Here is a 20693-nt window from a genome sequence, read left to right on the forward strand (position 1 = left end):
TCATATAATACCTTATAGGGTGCCATTCCAATGTTTGGATGATAATTGTTCTTTTATGCGAATTCTGCTAATTTTATATGATGATCCCAATTACTAGACCAGTCTAAAGCACAAACCCTTAGCATATCTTCTAGTGGTTTGGATGGTCCTTTCAGATTGTCCATTAGTCTGTGGATAAAAGGATGTAGTGAATTGTAATTTTATTCTTAAAGCCTTTTGCAATTGTTGCCAAAATCATGATGTGAATTACGATCAGATATAATGGATAATGACACTCCATGTAGTAGAACTATCTCTTCAGCATACAAATCTGCCAAGCTTTATAAAGATTGATTAATCCTGATAGGTAGAAAGTATGCAGATTTCATGAGATAATCTGTAAAAACCAAAATTTCATCATGTTTACGGGTTGGAGGTAAACTGATTATAAAATCCATGGTAATATCATCACATTTTCCATCTAGAATCCCCAAAGGTTGTAATAAACCACCTGGTTTTTTATGTTCTATTTTTACTTTCTGGCAACTGAGACATTTTGATACGAATTCTGCGATATCCCGTTTCATTCCATTCCACCAAAAGTTTATTGTAAATCTTTGAACATTTTAGTATTCCCAGTCTCGATAAAGTACTTATATTTATGTGATTCTGCAAGTAGCTCTTCTTGCAAGGCTTGGTTATTCTAAATCCACCACCTATCTATAAATTTAATAGTTTTGAATGAACAACATCCTACCTGAATTCAAATCCCATTGTTGGGTTTTAATCAGATTCGGTTCGGTATTGAGTTTTGCATTGAAATCTGACCTAAATCTGATTAAAATATGAATCATACTATAACCTGAACCTGACTAAGTGTAAATATCAGGTTTTAAGCCAACCAATCCGAATTCAGTTTTAACTTTTCTCATCTAACTCTGAGTCCGAATATGAATCTCATTAGGTTAGATCTGATTCGGTTTTATATTTTTTCATCCAATCAGACCTGCCGTATGAATCGTGGAAAGAAACTAATACAACAAAAAATATACACATGATAGGCTTGATGATGATGACAAATGTATTTATAAGAAGATTGGTCCATGCGAATGCCCATGTATGCAGATAGGTGAGCAGACAAATCAACATTGTATGATCCCTTGAAGAAGTTTATTCAGCTCTTTCGATATTTTTTTTGCATTTTTGACCCTATAAATATGTTGGGAATGGTTAATTTACAAGGAATCTACCTAGATCATGTGTTTTCAATAAAAAAAATTATATTTGGAGCCTGAAAAATTTACAAAGATTTTGGATTGTTGATTTTTTCAACCTTATAAAAACCCAACCATGTATCGAAATCAAACACTTCAAGAGCTGATCCCTATAAAACCAAGTACATAGATCACATCTATATGGTCAGAATTTAAAAATAAAATGAAAAAACCCATTAAGCACCTACACTCTACTTTATATATATATATATATATATATATATATATATATATATATATATAGAGAGAGAGAGAGAGAGAGAGAGAGATGCATTGGTATGCAATCAATAGGAGCGCAAGCACAATGCTGCTGCTCAGCAAAATCTGTGCAAAAATGTTGTTTCAGCGTGAAATTACACAAAAAATACCTTTAGGCGGTTTTCGACCACAGCTAAAGGTCCTAGTTTTTGCTCACTGGGTGCTCAAAAACCACTGTTAAAGCTCCTTGTAGAAATGATGCACACATCTTAGGGCGTTAGCATCAGTTTTGGCAGCTGCTAAAAGTCCCAACGAAAAATGAGACCTTTAGTGATGGTTGAAAACCAGGTATTTTTTGCATGATTTTGACGCTAAACATTTTTGTGAGAAAAAGACATTGAGCGTTCCACTCGTAACTATGCACATAAGGGTTGTACAACTACCACATTATATATATATGTAGGATAATATTGGCTACACTATTAGGAAAGGAACCCTAGTGACAAAATGTAATAATTTTATTTTTTTAGTTTTTTACACATCTGACCTTCTAGATGTGATCTACATACTAAGTTTAGTAGAAACTCACCTTTGGATCATGTTTTCTGACATATATGTCATATTTTATGAGTGTTGAAAAATCACCAAGCCTAAAATCTATCAAATTTTCAAACATAAAAAAACATATTTTTATGTTCGAAAGCTTTGGTTCAAGAGTTGATTTCTACTATTTTGATGATGTACATATACATGACATCAGATTTAGTCAAAACAACCTCCTCCTAAGTTCTAACTAGAGGGTTCCTTACCCACAAGGGTAGCAAATGCTATATATATATATATATATAAGAGAGGTTGGTTACTCCTCATAGTAGGAGGGTGTGGACGGTCTCACTTTTTTATTTTAATACTTTTTGTGGAATCTGACCTTACAGATAGGATCTACATAGTTTGTTTAGTAGGAATTGCCTTTTGAATCATTCTTTTACATGTGAATATGTTTTTATAAGAATTCAAAAATCAATTGCACAACAAATTTTTTATAAATTTTAAAGCTCATGAAATCTTATTTCTTCATCGAAAAAACATATGATTCAACAGTCAATTCATTGCAAGAGGATCATGTTGAACATGTGTGGGATCTGATTTATCAAACGACTTTAAACATTGAAAATCAATAACATCTACACCTTATGAATAGGAAGAACCAATTACTATGTCTCTCTATGTATATAGAGTAAGCTGTATCATCAAACACACAAAAGTGTTTGATGATATCGGACCCTTTTCTACCGCTCTTTCTGTGTGGTCAGCAGCTAATTTTTTTTGCTTCAAACGATGTTTTAGTGGCGGTCACGACTGCCGGTAAAGCATCATTTTCTTTTCAGACCTTTAGCAGAGGTCATGAACGCTGCTAATAGTCTAAAAAACCAAAGAAAAAAGGCGAATCGGATGCACCCAGTGTGTCTGACCCCTGTTAGAGGATTGGTTATTCAATGAACTCCCAATAGAGTGTATGTGTGTGTGTGTGGAAAAGTATTTGGTACCTTGTGGGTAAGGAGCCCTGTAGTTGAAAATGATAGTGACAGGTTGTTTTGATCAAATCTAACCCCATGGACGTGTTCAACATGGTCAAAATAGTAGGAATCGTTGGTATATTTTTATATAAAAATATGATTTTATGAGAGTTGATAATTTGATAAATCGGATGCCGTTGGTTTTTCAAACCCTGCAAAAGTTTACATTCAGATTAGAATAACATGATCTAAGCACCAAAATTTACTGACTCCAAACATGTAGATCAAATCTGGAGGGTCAAGGTCAGATGAACAAAAAAACATCAAAAACTACAAAATATTAGAGTTTTTCTAAGGAGATCCTTACCCATGAGTATACAACAAACATTAACAATATATATATAGTCACTAGAATATAAGAACTGAAAAATGAGAACTATAATGTGAGACCTGAAAATATGGGCATTTTTAACACTTTTTTTGCAAATCTAACCAGGTGGATGTGCTTGGCATGGTGAATTTGTTAGGAATCAGCCATTGGATCATGTATTTTTGAATCCTTCAATATTTTTGAAGATTATGAGACATTGATTTTAAAGCCTTAAAAAAAAATCTCTTTTATGCATCAAAATCAGATGATACAAGTGCGTGTTCTTATAAAACTAAGCATGTAGATCACATTCGTGAGGTTAGATTCAATTGAAATGAACAAAAAATCCATGAAAATCACTGTTCATACATTAGTTCTCATATTTTAGTTCTCATTATTATATATAGTCTGTCGTTATACCTTGATGTTGATGAATGAAAGTGCTTGCAGTGCGTGAAGAAGATCACACCTAGAAATCTCATAGAACAACCAAACATGGATGGCAAGATAGCCAAGGAGCTGTTTATCGACACGCATGAGAAATTCATGAACAAAGATGAAAAATCTTTGAAGCGCACTGCAAAGTCGTTCTCAGTGGTGGTGGCGCTCATGGCATCAACAGGTTTTGCAGCCCTCTATACATTCCCCGGTGGCCCCAACCAAAATAATGGCGCGCCCATCTTAATAACAAAGCCTGAATTCCATGTTTTCGAGGTTGCAGCCATTCTCACCATAGGCTGTTCCTTGAGAGCCTTGCTGTATTTCCTCTTTGTTCTTAGTTGGAGGTACAGAACTCATAGCTTCCACCAACCAACTCTATCCTACCTCATAATGGGCATAAGAAGCTTCTACGCTTCAGTGTTCTTCTTGATGTTGGTCTTCTTAGCAACTATCATTCTTCTGGTCAGATCTCCATTAATCTTTTCTCTTTGTATTGTGATGGTTACCTCCTTTGCTTACTACATCCTGATCTACATAATGATAAGCTTTAGGAGCCCTCTAAGCCTTCCATGGCAGATACATCTTCCCAAATAAGAAAACTCTCTCTCTCTCTCTCTCTCTCTCTCCTATGGCACACTTAAAATAAATCAACTTAGTGAATGTGTGCAAGTCTATGACTTAATTGGACCGCCCGCTCTAGGATTCCTCCGAATAAAAACTCATGGATCTTTCAAATGGGTTTCTGTATTAATCATGATCATTGTTTGTAAGTTTTGATACCACCAAATTAGTATTATTATTTTTGTAACGGTGGTGCAAATACTATACAGTTGAAGTCTTCAAGTAAAAATTTAAATCCTTGGTTTGCTTTTTGTGAAGAAAAAAATATTTATCCAGCAGATTGAAAAATTGCAATGGGGAGCACTCAGTTCAGCAATTACAACCCAAGCTCAAGAGGGTAAGGCCCGGACGAGTCCAAATAGGACGCCATAAAATCAGCACTAAGCATCGCCAAACAAAACCCATTCAGTACTTCCCTTAGATCAGTCACAGCGCTGCAATCAGTGCCATATCAGTCTAAAGCATTCCCGCGTGAATGGGCAGTCCCAAAAAAGGTGTCTAGATGTTTCCTCCGCTTCTCGTCATAAAATGCATTGACTTGGTAGGTTGAATCCCCTTTTCCTGAGTGTTTGATCAGTTAGCAATTTATCATGCAAAATCAACCAAATGGGGGGTTGTGTGGCGCAAGGAGGGGTTCTTGAAAGACCTATATCCGCCCCTTTATTCGGAAGCTAAGGGCAAAGAAAACATTACTTTTTTTTTTTTGAAAGACAAGCTGGGGTTAGGCAGAGCCCTACGAGATATCTCTTAAGCCCCATGTGGCAGAGGGATCCTAGTAGTAGATCTGTTACCCAATAACACATGTATGGCTTCCATGAAGACAGGTAACAATTTGACCCACTCTTTCCAAATTTCTTCCCTGCCGACCTATTTTGTACCTCCAACCCAAGCCCAAGGCCAACCTTTCAAGTTACATTTTTGCTTAACTACATTCACCAGCAACAACCATAGCCATTTGAATAAGAGAGCTTTGTTCCAAAGACCCACTTCACAAATCCCCAAATCCCCTCATCTTGCTACATGTGATGGTTTGCCAAGAGACCAAATGCAACTTATCTTTTTAAGCTTTGCCAGACCAAATGAAAATTTGGAATGCTCTATTAATCCACTTTCTTGTTTTTTGAGGGATTTGAAAAAGTTACATAAAATGCAATAGGTAACTAGACAGAACATGCTTAACAAGCATGACCCTTCCTGTCATTGCTAAATTGAAACCTGCCCATTAATTAATTTTTGCTATCACCTTGTCTTCAACTTCCTTCCAATACTGATCCCTTGTGACCCCTTGATGAAGGGGTAGGCTAAGATATTTTAGAGGAAGGCTTCCAACTTGACATCCAAAGATAATTGAAGCCAACATAGCTGGTTTTGAGGCCATTAATGGAAAGGCCCGACATTTCATAGAAAATACAAAACAATACCCATAAGTTCCCAATATTTTTCTCACATGCACGACCACAAATAAGGATGTCGTCAGTGAATAGGATATGTGAGAAATTAGAGAAACCCGACAACAAAAGAACAAGCCATGCACTCGAGATGGCCCAATCAATCATGTAGGATAGAGCTTCCATGACGATAAGGAAAAGTAAGAGGGATAAGGGATCACCTTGTTGTATCCCTTATTTAAGTTAAAGTACATACCTTGATATCCGTTGATGCAGATTTTTATTGAAATACGAAGGACCTCCTTTACCCAACTACACCATTTATCACAAAAATGCATCATCTCCTGACAAGCAATGTCGAAGGCTGTAGAAAGGTCTAGCTTTGGCAAGAAAGCCTTGACATGTGAGGAATGGATAGAGTGAACGGCTTCCCTCGTGTGCAAGCATAAATCCCTCATGAAGCTTTCTCCCCAAAATAAATGCATGTTGATTTGTGGATATAATCTTATCAAGAACAAGCTGCAATCTTTTGGCCAACACCTTAAAAAAATTTTTGTAAATTGTACTGCTTAGAGCGATTGGTATAAAAGTATCGATGGTATTACGGCACCTATTCTTAGGAATGAGCACACTAATGAATCGACCAAGGGCTCTAGGAATGGAGGCATTTGAGTGAAATTCCTGATGGAGACAAATCATCCTTACACACCTCCTAAATTTCATGAAAAAAATCAATAGAGAAGTCATCCATCCCCGGGGTCTTCCCTAACGGCATGGACCAGACCACTTTTCACACTTCTTCTTGGTCAAATCTTCTGGAAATAATTTTCATTTGAACCTCATCCAATGCCTGAAAATTCATGTTTGCCAAGTTGGGAGCCGGTCTACTTGAACAATTGTAATCTTTCTTCGAACCGCTTAGAGAAGAACTCCAAAAGAGTGTCACCTTGCAATTGTCCACCTTCGCATGAAATAAAAGAAACTCGGTTGGCTCTCCTTTGAGCCGAAGCAAAAGAGTGAAAGTACCTCATGTTGAGATCCCCTTCTTTAAGCCAATTCTTTCGATGGTTGCCTCCAACGAACTTCTTGCCAAACACACCATTTCTGGTCCTGGATGCAAAACAATCATGCTTCATTTTTATAGTTGTAGCCTCGTCAACTTCTTGAATCTTTACCATCAATTTTTCAAGCTCATGCAATTCATTTTGCCACAAGTGCAGGTCTTGGAATCTTGCCTTGCCTTTATCCTTTTCCTATAAAATTACATTCTTTCTAACAAAATTAATTTTTTTAAGGATTCGTTGTGCTGCCCATCTTCCATTTGAGCAATCATCCTCCAAGATGAGATCATGTCTTTGAGATAAGGAACATGAAGAGCCATCAAAATTCAAATCCGAAATGTTGCTTTCTTTGTTGGCACGTGGTGTCCCAAGATAAGATTATTGGTGTGTGATTTGACATCGTGAATGAGCATCATAAAAATTCTGAGAAAGAATAAATCAGTCCAGCCGCCTCATAATTGGTGGACATTGCTTATTGGTCCATGTGAATGTCCACCTTCCATGTTAACAGCATGCATGAAGATCGTTAGAAAGCATGAAATCATTGAATTTGTGCATAAATCTCTCTCATGGGTGCAATCTATTTGAATCTTTTACGGATGATGTATCATTAAAATCTCCACCGATGACCCAAGGAAGCGTTGAGTGACCCAGTCAGGCTGTCCAACTCCCTCCAAAAGGACTTTTGAACTGCTGTAGGGTGCTCGTTATAGGACCACATACGAAAGTTAGTCTGAAATCTTTCAATGAATTAGGATCTTGAAAATCCAATGTGATGGAGAATTCACCATAATCCACATTAGAGTCCGTATAGTAGTCTTTCCACATAATTAATAGGTCACCCGAATGGCCGTTCAAAGGAGTAAACATGAACTTGCTCTCAACGTTTCTCGAGAGAACTTGTTAGAGATAAACCAATCGGCTAGACAACCTTATCGTTATCTCACCAATTGGTTATGTGTGAAACTATGGATAAGCCAAATGCTCAACAAAATTCTTATCTGATCAAATTTTGGAAAGATCTATTTGTTGTAATTAACCGATAGATAAGAGCTATCATAAAATCGTGGGATTTTCTAGCTAATAGTTTTTCTCTTCCGTATAAGAACATTGTAATATTTGACGTAAAGACAAGTCTCTAAAATTTTTGTTTATTTCTCATCTTAAAAGTCCTATTATCGTTTAACATGGTATCAGAGCCATGATATTCCAATGGAAGAGAGAGTTGTCTCAACCTATAGTGTTCTAATCCAGTGAGAGGAGTCGTTGGATGCTTTGATCAGAAACTATGGGGAAGCCATATCAGTCATCATGTTTTGCTGAGTTGCTGACTAATGTGGTCAGCGTGCATTCTATTTTCTACAAATCATTTATTTGGTTGAGTTCATGTTGTGAGAGAGAAATCGGTTTCAAGCATATGCGTGTGTGTGGACTGTTGCCACACAGTTTGGAACTGTGGGCCATGTCAAGTGCCATTTGTAAGTTCTAGTTCGCGACAACACACAATTCAATCACAATGGTGGAGTTGATTAACTCAAATTACGCAAAAAAAAGTGGTTGTAGAGATTGTGAAATCAACCAACACCGAAGGGTATTTATAAATGGAGTCAGCCGTATTTTTTGCATCATTCAGACAAGCTAGGTACGATGTTGGTATCCCAAGTTTTAACTGGAGATAATTATTCGACATAGAAAGGAGCTATGTGTATGGCTCTAAGCACCAAGAATAAGCTCAATTTCATTAATGGAACGATCCCAAGATCGGATACTTATTCTACTTCATTTGTGGCATGGCAAAGATGTAATGATATGATACTTTCATAGATTTTGAACTCAATTCATAAGGATCTATCTTCAAGTGTTATATATTCAGAAACTACATTTGATGTCTAGAATGAACTTCATGAGCGATTCTCTCAATCAAATGTACCACGCATCTATCAAATTCAGTTTGATATAATTAACCACAAACAACATCAATCATTTATTTTACTAAGCTTAAAGGAATGTGGGACGAATTAACCACAAACAACAATAATCATACATTGCCAGTTTGATATAATTAACTACAAACAACAATATGTCTCATATCCAACTTGCTCTTGTGGAGCAATGAAGGCAGTTCAAGACATACAACAAAGAGACTGATTGATGTAATTTTTGATGGGGCTTAATGATAGCTACAACTCTATTCAAAGACAGATTCTATTAATGAAACCAATTTCATCCGTCTCGAAGGCATATGCCCTCATCATTCAAGAAGAGAGGCAAAGAGAAATTCAAGTTCTTCCTTCATCATCCAATGAACATGGCATGTTAGCTGCCACAATTGAGCGTAAGGATGATAAACGCACAAATCCAAGATTTTTTTCAACCAAGACCATGTCCAAATCGTCCAAGACCTAAATGTGACCATTATGGGAAATTGGGTCACATCAAGACATGATAAAAAATTCTAACATATTAAATAAATCATACGAAACACATATGTACGGTTAAATTTACCATTTGGTGATTAGATCCATCCAAACAAGGGTGTGTACCACCATAAGTTATCATGAGATAGAACCGCTATATATATACTTCACATTATGACCCTTGGCAATACACTGAAACCATGTTTTCATCCTATTGCAAGGCTCCCAAACATAGCCTAGGTCCTTTAAAATAAAGGCAAAAATAGTTGGAGGTGTTTTTTACTTAATCTGAATATATAAATGTGTTATTACTTCACTAAAAGGCACCCAAATTGGTTAAAAGAAACTTGAATGTTTTATCATCAAAGTGTCTTGATATATGATCCATTTGATTCTTTCTCTTTAAAACACATTATTGAACATGAAAAATGTCTAATTTTGCATATATATATATATATACACACACACACACGAAAGTGGGTATCATCGGACCCCCTTTCGTTAGACAAAAGTCGGACGCATGGCACAATATCACACATCCCTTTTTTGTGATTTTCAAACTGTTAGCAGTAGTTCTAAACTGCCTCTAAAAGTCACAATTTGAGCAAAACAATCGGATTTTGAGTCAAAAATTTTTGGTGTATGACGATACACCCTACTCTATATATATATATATATACTGCTATTAAATTATGATGAACATATCTACAAATTAATTAAGCAAAAACATCTAGCATTTTTTTAAGGGATCTAATAGGTTCTCAACAAATACATTACTCTCTCTCTCTCTCTGTATATATATATATATATATATATATATATATATATATATATATATATATATATATATATATATATATAATGATTTCACAATCTGATGATCCAAGTCAAGTAGACACATGCCAATTCGGGGTGGTTTGTTTGCTAAGGATCAAATCTTGGATGATGTTATTTCAATCCAAAAATATGATTTTCTGAGTCATGATACTTTAGTGCATTTGAATCGTTAATTTTTTAAACCCTTTAAAAATTTGCTTATATGTCACGATCATATGATTCAAAACTCATTTCCCACTAAACAAACCTTGTAGATCACATCCATAACATTTATCTTTAAAAAAAATATGAAACCTATGATGTCTACACCCCAAAATTTCTAATCTAAAATTTTGTGATTTTTTTTTTAAATAGGATGCACTTCAAATGAAGGAATTGTTAAATAGTGAAAATTTATTTTGAAATAGGTTCGACAATTCTGGGAGAGTTATAGAAAGGAAACACAAATAAGGACTAGATCCATTTTCTTTTTAAGACTTGGATCAAGATCCATATCACATGGGATTTCACATTGGGGTAACAAGACTCTCATATATTCAAAGATTCAAAATTTACATATATCTATTAATGGTGATAAAGTAAAGCAATTACATGACCAATATATAAATTTAAATAAGTTTCAAAAATTATGTATACCCAAATATTTTAGTTTAACTGAAATCTCAACATTCCTAGGATTGCAAAAAGAGTAGTCTTGGTTTACCAACCCTGCCACCACGTCACGCCATCACACCATCAATCATCACCCCCATCACCATAAAATAGAGTGAGACTCTTTCGAATGGGTAAGTTAAAATACCACAATCATAAAGATTCATAAGCTAGAACTTGCACCTCATTCATGATATTATAATTTAACAAAGAACTTTCATAGTTTAGCAACATATTCATGATATGATAATAATGCAACAATTGCATAAATCTCACAATTCATCAACTACATATATGTGATATGATTACACAAGATGAATATCAATAAATGATAAAAATTCTTAAGTTGTATAAATAATTCTTTATTTCATCTTGATTACTTGACTCGTGGTACTCAATCCCTCACTGAATCAGCAATGCTACTTCGGGTGTGTAATATTTTTTGAAGAGTCAACTTGGCCAAGGGTTCCAAATGGACAGCCTGCGACCAAGGGAATTCTCATAATGGTAGCCAAAACTAGAAGTGAGTGCATCCAACACTACTACAGTAGATGGGGTAGTCACCTAGGACACATTGAAAACGTCGGCCTCCCTAACTTCGAGTGACTGAAGACCAATGGGATGCCTCACTCCCAAAAGAAATTGGCACTGCAGATAAACCTAAATGCCCATCGTCACTTGAGGTTGTACCATCTACCTCTCCAAGTAAATATGTGAAAAAAACTGGTAACATAGATCCCTTTCAGGGAATACCTAAAATCCTAGAATCCAATAGCATAGACCCTTTTCAAGTAATACTCGAAAACCCACAATTAAGGTTAGGTGTGCAATTATCATTTATTATATTCCACACCCCATCCAATGAGGCCAATTAGGGATTGTGAGCTCAGGTACGCCCTCAGGGCATAGTCACAACACCATGTGTACCCATCTAATTCTCATGCATGTTCGGACAGTTTTAGCCCATAAAAGCACTTCACCAACTTAGGCAACTCATCTCCAAGTGTGGATTTATTCATCTCTCATGGCACTTCCTCACGTGCCTCATGAGTTCTTAAGCTCGCTCACTAGCTAATGTGTAAAACAATGCTCACATGAAACATATATCAAGTTCAACATTAAGAACATCCACACAAATGTGCTTATTGCACCATGATGGTCCCTCGAACCATTCACACAACTTAAGCAAGATAATGAAAGTAAGTCACTCATACGACTCAAAAAATATGATTTTTACTCATAACACCATTATCAAGCTCAAGAAAATGCGAACACATGCATACATATAAAATTTCAACATTGATAAATATTTAAATGTAAAACTTGTCAAGGTGTGAGTGTGCATAGCTATATGTATAGGCTTTTTCTCGGATTTGCACATTACCCCCTTACTTGAAAGCATTTAAATTTCAAAAATGCATATGTAGATGTTTTTCCGAAATGATATATATATATATATATTTATATATTTATATATTTATATATTTATATATTTATATATTTATATGCTAGCAACCAGATTAGTCCTTAACGACTCATTTGATATGTATATATACATAGGTATGGAGCTAACTCTGATCAGGTTTTCTTTTTTCTTTCATTTCCAAATCTGATCAAAGGCAAAGAAAGTTTTATTTTCCAAAATCAGTTTCTTTTTTTTTTAACATGCGAGCACACTAGCCCACACCCATTATTTAACCATGATCTGAACACCTAGCGTTCAGACCTGGTCTGGGTGCTTACCAGGTCAGACCGCAACCAAGGATGAAGATGCTACCCTGGTGGGTCTGACCAGCCATGAGTCCAGAACTTGGTCTGACCCAGCTTGGTTTAGGCCAGGGTCTGAGACAGAAATAAATGTTTTTTTTATGCAGGTTGCTGCACTCACAAAACACGCACCCTGATCATGTTTTTTTATTAGACAGACTTTAGATGATAACATTTTCAAGACTTACACACTCTCTGGAAAATTGCAGAACTATAAATTTTTTGGAAAATCGCAGAACTAAGCATATTTCAGATTTATGAAAACGTGGACTTAGGAAAATACCTCTTTATCAGGCTTAAATGTATCCTGAAATATCGCAGACCTTGACAAATATATAAAAAGATTTACAGACTCTAAAATAAAATATTTTGCAAGACCGGTCTGATTCTTAAAAAGAAAAATGGAAAACTTACTAAATTTTTTCTCAAGAATCACTGCACCCAAATAAGTGTACTTGATCCTGCTCATCAGGTGCCTATGTTTAGGCTGGGCCTTAGGTTCTTTTTCAGCATTCTCCTCCAGAGGGATTGGTTTTGGGCTTGCTGGTGTATACAAGAAATCACCACTAACATGAGTGACCTGATCTTCAAGACTCTCGCATTCAGTTGTCTCAATTCATGGGCCTCTCTAAACTGACATTCGTAGATAGAATGCCTCTTCTCACTGCAGAAAAGACACTCACCCATCTCCCAAAGACATAATTGTCTCGTGTTGATTTGGTGCATCTACGACATTCTGACACCTCTCCAAGTCCTTGGTTTGGAGTCTCATGAATGAACTGTTGGATCTTACCCGCCGTAGTCTGAATCACCTCATCATGCTTTTGCACAACCTTTGCAAGGTCATGCAATGCTTAGATAACTTTGTTACATTTTATGATCCAAGTCATCTACTCAAAAAAATATTGAACATAAATTTTATATTTAACAAAAAAAAATACTCACAATGAGATGATCAGACACTGGAGGGGCCATGAACTAATTTTGTCTACTACACGAATCCTAGGCTCTGATACCAAAGTTGTAATGCCCAAAATTTTCTAACTTAAAAATTTGTGTTTTTTTTTAAGAAGTAAGATGCACCTCAAATGAGAGAATTGTTAAACAATGATTTTTTTTTTGAAATAGGTTCAACAATTCAGAGAGAGTTATAGGAAGGAAACACAAAGATTGAATCTATTTCTTTTTTAGGACTTGGATCAAGATCCATATCACATGGGGGAAACAAGAGTCTCATACATTCAAAGATTAAAAATTTACATCTATCTAGCAATGGCGATAAAATAAAGCAATTACATGACCAATGCATAAATGTAAATAAGTTTTAAAAAGTATGCAGAGCTAAATATTTCAGTCTAACTGAAATCTCAACATTCCTAGGATTGCAAAAAGAGTAGAGTCTTATTTCACCGACCCCGCTGCCATATTGCGCCATTGCACCATCAATCATTACCTTCATCCCCATAAAATGGGGTCAGACTCTTTCGAGCAGAAAAGTTAAAATACCACAATCATAAAGATTCACAAACTAGGACAATCACCTCATTCATGATATTGTAATTTAACAAAGAGCATTCATAGTTTAGCAATATATCCATGATATGATAATAATGCAACAATTGCATAAATCTCATAATTCATCAACTACGTATACGTGATACAATTACACAAGATGAATGCCAATAAATGATAACAATTCTCAAACTGTATGAATAATTCTTTGTTTTATCTTGATTGCTTGACTATTGGTACTCGAGCCCTCACTGAATCAGCAATGCTACCTCGAGTGTATAATATTTTTTCAAAGAGTCAACCTGACCAGGGGTTCCAAATGGGTGGCATGCGACCAAGAGAATTCTTGTAATGGCAACCATAACTAGAAGTGGATGCATCCAACACTACTGCAGTAGATGGGATAGTCACCTATGACACATGAAAAACTCTAGCTTTCCTAACTTCGAGTGACCGGAGACTAATGGCATGCCTCATTCCCAAAACAAAGTGGCACCGCAGGTAAACCTACATGCATAGCATCATTGGAGGTTGTACCATCTACATCTCCAAGTATATTTGTGGGAAAAACTGGTAACATAGACCCCTTTGAGGGAATACCCAGATCTTGAAATCTAGTAGCATAGACCCTTTTCAAAGAATATCTGAAAACCCACAATTAAGGTTAGGTGTGCAATTATCATGGATTATATTTTGCACCTCATTCCATGAGGCCAATCAGGGCTCATGAGCTTAGGTACCCCCTTAAGGCATAGTCATAATACCATGTGTACCCAACTAATTTTCATGCATGCGAAGATCGTTTTAGCCCATAAAAGCACTTCGCCAACTTAGGCAACTCATCTCCAAGTGTGGGCTTATTCATGTCTCATGGCACTTCCTCATGTGCCTCATGAGTTCTTAATAGACCCAAGCTCAATCACGAGCTAATGATGTGTAAAACAATGCTAACATGAAACATATATCAAGTTCAATATTAAGAACATCCACACAAATGTGCTTATCGCACTGTGACGGTCCCTCAAACCATTCACGCAACTTAAGCAAGATAATGAAAGTAAGCAAGTCACTCATACAACTTTCAATAAATGCAATTTTTACTCATAACGCTATTATCAAGTTCAAGAAAATGCAAACACATGCTTACATATAAAATTTCAACATTCATAAATATTTAAATGTAAAACTTGTCGAGGTGTAAGTGTGCATAGCTATATGTATAGGCTTTTTCTTGGATTTGCTCCTTACCCCTGCACTTGAATGCATTTAAATTTCAAAAATGCATGTATAGATGTTTTTCTGAAACAGTATATATATATATATATATATATATATATGCCTACGTCAAAAAACATGAGTTAGAACCATGGAGTTTCTTTCCAACGGTCACTGCACCTTATTACAAATATATATATATAAATATATATATATATATATATATATATATATATATATATATATATATATATATATATAGATTTGATATGCTAACAACCATATTAGTCCTTAATGACTGATCTGATATGTATATATACATAGGTATGGAGCTAACTCTGATCAGGTTTTCTTTTTTCTTTCTTTTCAAAATCTGATCAGAGGCAATGAAAGTATTAGGGGTGAGCAAAAAAACCATGATCCAACCAACCCGGACCAGACCGTACCCAACCGGCTAATTTTGGATCGTAACCGGCGGGTATGGTTTGGTTCTTGGTTCTAATTTTTCAAAACCAGCGGGTACTGGTTCGGTTTCTGATTTTGGGTGAGAACCACCCAACCGGCCCAACCGAACCGGTCCTATATATAATATGAACTTATATTTTTGAAAATGAAATCATTTGCCCGAAGGCCCATCTCTTCAGTCCAAAAGAAAAGCAGCCCAAACCAAAATGAAAAAACCCTACCCTCAACTTCTCAACCTTCGTTGCAGCCTCCTTCTCTCAGTCCTCCTCTAGTCTTGAGTCTCAGCTAATTCTCCCCGGACTTCGTTTATATGTCATGGTTTATATGTCAAACAGGCTCAAGGCCTTTGTGTACCTATGACCTGATCTTTGTGAAGTTTCAAGATATTATGGTTTATATGTTATGATTTTAGGATGTTCCATTTACAAAAAATGTTCCATTTCAAGATGTTTCCGGATGTTATGGTTATAGTCCTATTTACAAAAAAGGTAAAACATAAGTTCTTTGTAGAAAATTGGGTAAGCATTAAGACCATAACCGGGATCCAACTGGAACCAAACCGGACCGATGGTTTGGTTCTTGGTTGGATCCATGAAACGAGCGGGTGATTCACGGTTCACAATTTGCGAAACTGGCCCCTAGCGGATGGTTTTCGGTTCTAGGATAGGAACCATCCATCCTGGAACAGATCACCCCTAGAAAGTATTATTTTTCAAAATCAGTTTTTTTTTAACATGCAGGTGGACCAGCCCACACCCATTGTTCAACAATGGTCTGAACGCTTAGCGTTCAGACGTGGTCTGGGCGCTTAGCAGGTCAGACCGCGGGTCTGATCTGCCAAGGATCCAGACGCTACCTGGGTGGGTCTGACCAACCGTGAGTCCAGACCTTTGTCTGACCCAACTGGGTTCAGGCCAGGTCAGAGATAAAAATAAATGCATTTTTTATGCAGGTCGCTGCACTCACAAAACACGCACCTTGATCATTTTTTTTATTACACAGACCTTAGAGGATAACATTTTCAAGACTTACTATCGGGAAAATCACAGAACTATAAAATTTCTGAAAAAACGCAGAACTAAGCATATTCTAGATTTATGAAAATGTGGACTTAGGAAAATACCATTTTACCAGGCTTAACTGTATCCTGAAATATCGCAGACCTCGAGAAATATATAAAAGATTTACAGACCCTGAAACAAAATATTTTGCATGAAAAAGAAAAATTGCAAACTTACTAAAAATTGTTTGTAAGCTCCTCTCTCTACACGATTCTTTGTTGGGTCAAGAACTAAACAAAAACAATATGCAGCTTAAAAGAAGAGAAGGTGGAGAAAAAAGAGAAGATTGGAGAGTGTGTCCAGCTCCCTCTCTCTCTCTCTCTCAGCCCAAAACATGAATGGGACGAGACCTCCCCCTTTACAAAAGCTTAAAAGGATTTTTGTTTTTAGCCTTAAGATGGATGGTGGAGAGGCTTTGTAGGGAGATGAATGGCTAAGCTCAGTCAAACCCTGCACAAAGGTACACTCTACCTCAAGTTTGCAGCTTTAATGTGTAAGGAAAAATCCTTTCTCCCAAGCAACCTCTTTGCTTAGGTTACACATAAAAACGTGCATAGATTTTTCCCTCCTTTATATCTCTTACAAAAGTTTAAAAAGAACCAATATGGTGGTGGCGTGTCTGTATCATGTGGGTCCCACTCACCTCTACACTCCAAGAACCATGAGAATCCTCACAAAAACGGGTTGGGGTTCGACCCACTATACGGTTGGGTCGGCCCAAACCGCTAACTCAAAAAGATTGCCAAAAGCTAAAAAAAATGCCCCAATATATATATATATATATATATATATATATATATATATATATATATATATATATATATATATATATATATATATAACTTGTTTATATTTTGAACTTCAATAATAATAGTCTAATGTCTTATTAGGTTCCTTATTTGATCCCTATTTGGATCCAACCGATCGGATCCACACCAAACTTGCAATATGGTAACTTAGCTAAATTATTTCTCAATAATATTTTTATTTCTACTTTCCAATAAATTTTGTAAAAAACTTTAATTCACATAACAAATCTTAACATGTAGAAAATCTAAGATCTTATGCAAAGATTAATTATTTTCAATCAATTAACCAACTAGTTAAAACTCAAAATTTTTCTAAATATTCGATCATCATGCGAAAACACTTACCAGTTAATTTCTAAGGTTAATTGTATCATAACAAACCTAAATTGATAAATACACCCAAAATTAACATGCATGTCAATTTCTACTGAAACAAAAAAAATAAGGCTTTTTATTCAACAATATAAATTTTTATAAATCCAGAAAATTTGTGGGTCTTACAAGTTTTGTGCCTTCAAAAGTACCAAATAACCCATATATATGTATATATTGGCTACTAATGAAGGTAAGGAACAAATGACTAGAAATCACACTTTCATTAAAAAAAATCCTATTTTTTATTGATCAATTGTTATGGATGTGATCTATATGGTTTGTTTTGTATGAAACTTGTTTTGAATCATGTGATTATGTCAAGCATTTTGGGAATGCTCTATTTCGGTTAGAGTGTATTGGGGTAGGGTTCAGGTTAGGTCTTATCCGATGCAATTCCAAATCGAATCTAAAAGTTAGACTCAAACCCAGGCCAATCTAATTTGGGTCCAGGTACAATGGACACATAGATTAACAGGTTTAGGTATGTATCAGGTTAGGTCTTCAATAGACCAGTTTTATATTTGGGTCAAATAATTAGACCAAACCTAACCCAATTTGGTTTGGGTCTAGGTATAGCTGAAAAATGTTGACCCATATTTGTTAATGGGTTCGGGCATGATCAGTTTGAGTTTGAACATGTTTTGGTTACAACTTGGGTCTTGATATGATTGGTATTTTAGACCTAATTACCTACCAATAAAAAATATGCAAATTAATGTGATCAGCTATTCATTAAAAAGATTATATTCTAAGAATTAAGAAATTTTGATTATGGAGGCCATCAAGTGTTGATTCAAGCCTATACACGGACACCCGCATCGCTAGTTGAGTCTAAATAGCTTGTCAAGGTGGTTTGAGAGGGCATCTCATAGATATTTATGATGATGATAGTGGATGGAGTACCCACAACCCTAGTAGAGACGCAGAGTGATTTGAAGGCCTTGCTCCAGGAGTTTGGCAAGTTTTTTGATGAGCCAGAAAGTTTTTCCACCTCTCAGTCTCACAATAATGTGATCTCGATTGAGCCTAGGTCCAAGCCGACTAATGTTTGACCCTACCAATAAGTTGGAGATTGAACGGCCAGTCCAGTGAAGGAGATGCTCTTAGATAAGACCATAGTATTCTTCTTTGGTTTTGTTGGTGAAGAAGAATGATGGATCTTGGCAATTTTGTAATGATTATTAGGTCCTTAATCAGATCACGATTAAGAACAAGTATTGAATCCCTATGATCGGTGAATTATTAGATGAGCTGCATGGGGCACATTACTTTTTTTAGCTAGATTTCTTATCCGGCTACCACCAAATCCGCATGGCCCTAGATGATGTCTAGATGACCATGTTCAGGACTCACGACGATCACTACGAGTTCCTGGTGATGTCTTTCAGTCTCACCAATGCTTTTACAACCTTCCAAGGTCTGATGAATGATGTGTTCCGACCCGATCATAGGCGGTTCATATTGCTCTTCTTCGACAACATCCTAATTTATAGCCCCTATTGGGAAGACCATATGTGTCACCTACGGATTGCCCTAGGGACCCTCACTAAGCATTTATTGTATGCCAAGCGAGACAGGTATAGCTTTGGTCAGTCTCATGTCCATTACTTAGGGCACATTATCTCAAGTCACGAAATAGATGTAAGACCCACGAATTTTCAAGTATTTTTCTTAATATGAGAATGGCAATCTTACTTATGACTCATATCTCTAGAATCTAGAATGATAACTTGATAGGGTTGATTAAACTTGGAATAACTAGCCTTGTATTTGAATTTTAAAAAAAATATAACTTTTTATATGAATTTTGGAAAAATATAGCCTTGTATTTGAATTTTAGAAAATTATAACCTTGTATTTGAATTTTGGAAAAATATAGCCTTGTATTTAAATTTTGAGAAAATATAACCTTGTATATGAATTTTGGAAAAATATAGTCTTGTATTTGAATTTTAGAAAAATATTAGCTTGTATTTGAATTTTGAAAAAATATAGTCTTGTTTATGAATTTCAAAAAGTATGACCTTATAAATGAATTTTTGAAAGTATAGTATGGTAATTGAATTTTGGAAAAGATAAGATTCAATATAAAATTTCCATAAAGTGAGTAAAAATATTCCAAAGAATAAAAGGTACATAGTTAAAGTAAATAGAAAGGGCAACTAAATAGTTAGAATCTAATTAAAAGAAGTAATATAAAATTAAAGTAACTAAAAGGTAACTAAAAAGTATAAATTAGTTAGGAATTACCAATTTGATTCAAACCAAATGCAAGTACACTAATGATTAGATTGGATTTTCTAAATCCAAAATATTTATTAAATCTTCAAAATATCTTTTAAAAAGCTAGAATGTCTAGCTTGATAGGTCTTCTTAAAAAGGTCAAGGGTTATGCTTGAGAGAAAAATATTGGAAAAGTAAGATGATTTAATTTCCACCCTTGATTCCTTGTAATTCATCTCAACTCTCCATTTAAAAAGTAATCATTACCCTCCCCCTATAAATACCCCAACAAATTGAGAGTTTCAAGCATCCAAGAGCTTCTTTCTTCCTTCTCTTTCTTGTTTTTCTTCTTTCCTTTTAGTTTTTTGTTTTTTGAGTTTTTTCTTCTTTCTTCACTTAATAATAGTGAAAGGTGCCTCTCTAGGAACTCTTCCCTATTCTCTTAGTGCCTTAAAAGAATCCAAGCAAGAAGAAGAAGTCCAAATTTAGGTCCCAAGTTAAGGTAAGTGAAT

The sequence above is a fragment of the Nuphar pumila genome, chromosome 17 (genome assembly GCF_984573655.1).
Source record: "Nuphar pumila chromosome 17, dmNupPumi1.hap1.1, whole genome shotgun sequence".
Lineage (NCBI taxonomy): Eukaryota > Viridiplantae > Streptophyta > Magnoliopsida > Nymphaeales > Nymphaeaceae > Nuphar > Nuphar pumila.